Genomic DNA, 1,698 nt, shown 5'->3' on the forward strand with positions numbered 1-1,698 from the left:
ACTACGAATCGATGAGGACGAACCCGACGCCAAGTTCAGGACAGTGGAAAGTCTGAGGGTCACGCACACCGACCAACCACTGACGGAGACCTCATCGTAAAGGTAGAATATTTTTTTTTCATCACGTTGTGGTCACCGCGGACCGCAAATCCTGTTTGCGTATAGTATGTGCTTGGTGCACCTGCGTTCGCGCCCGCCTATCAGCACTCATTTGTTGGAAACTAACCCTTACACCACGTGGATACATAATGCATGTTGCGTATCTTCATTATTCTTTCGTCAAATAAAAGACGACTAAATGTCTAGAGTGCTACATCTCTTTACCCGTCGATGGAGGAGAATTATCTTGAGGTATTGCGACATTACATCCATTTAGGGTTTTCCGAGCGATTTGAGATTTGCAACGAGTGTTCCGTGTCGCTGGCCACCGTAATTACTCGGGTTGCAATGATCGCCCTGAAATTTTAGAGGAGTTTCTCAATTACTTAAACAGGACGGGAGGTAGATCTTGGACCTCCCCGGAATCGACTATCGTCGCCGTGTCAAACGCGCAAATTTAACTGAAAATTTAAACTCTTAAATTGGACAAATTTTAATTCCGCGCTCCCGCCGACGCGAAACTGTACGCCTTGCACCCATCGATAATCCCAGGTCTGTTCGGATCCCGGCCACCCGCCGATCGAATCCTGGGATGTAACAGAAGTCAAAATTTCTATATCCTCATTGGTGAAATTTCAATCTTTACTCTTTAATCTCAATCTTCAATGCATAGTCTGATTCCGGCCTACAAAAGCTGCTTTCTCTGCTAAACGCAGCCAATGCTTCAAAATTTTTGATCAATCAGAAGAAAGCATTTTACTAAGTGATCAATAAAAAAATGCTTTAAGCATTCATAGCATCAAGTGGGACTCGTAGTCTTTAATCACAGTTATATATGGCAGTCGTGTTTTATGGATTAAAATGCCTTTTTATACTGATGCTTGACGCTCATTTTTAGCGTCAAAATATAAGTCACGTGATCAAAATTGACGTTTAATATTCGTCAATTTTTATCATGTAACTTATTTTTATTCCGAAAATAAGCGTCGAGCGTCAGCATGAAAAAGCACCTTTAAAGGCCGTAGCAGACTTTTGCATAACCCCAGATCTACAATAGAGTTCTAACTCTTAAGCCATAAGAAATGGATGAATCATAGTCGATTATTCTTCTCAAATTCGACTATATCAATTTCTTACAACTTAAGGCTTACAACTTAACACCTATTGCAGATCTGGGATTACGCATAAAAGTGCTTTTTCATGCTAACGTCCATTTTCAACATCAAAACAGCATTAACTGATCCAAATTAATACTTGATATTAATCAATTTCTATCACGTGATTTATTTTGACGTCAAAAATGAGCGTCAAGTGTCAGTATGAAAAAACACCTTAATGCATAAACAAATCAACTAATTAAAATTCTTCTTTTCTTTAATATGCCGATTTTATGAGTTAGCGTATTTCGCGGATTCATCGCCGTGGCCTCCAATGTCTATCCCGTGTTAGACCCGAGATTGCGATATCGTTATAATGGTGAACTCGTTATCATGCCACGGCCGCTCGCCCGTTCTGATCAGATATAGAACAAAACGCGCACCGCTGCGCACCACAATTCGCGATTAGATATGTGGTAGAAAGGGCAAGTGAACATTCGGC

This window comes from Trachymyrmex septentrionalis, unplaced genomic scaffold, assembly GCF_001594115.1.
Source record: "Trachymyrmex septentrionalis isolate Tsep2-gDNA-1 unplaced genomic scaffold, Tsep1.0 scaffold109, whole genome shotgun sequence".
NCBI classification, from domain to species: domain Eukaryota; kingdom Metazoa; phylum Arthropoda; class Insecta; order Hymenoptera; family Formicidae; genus Trachymyrmex; species Trachymyrmex septentrionalis.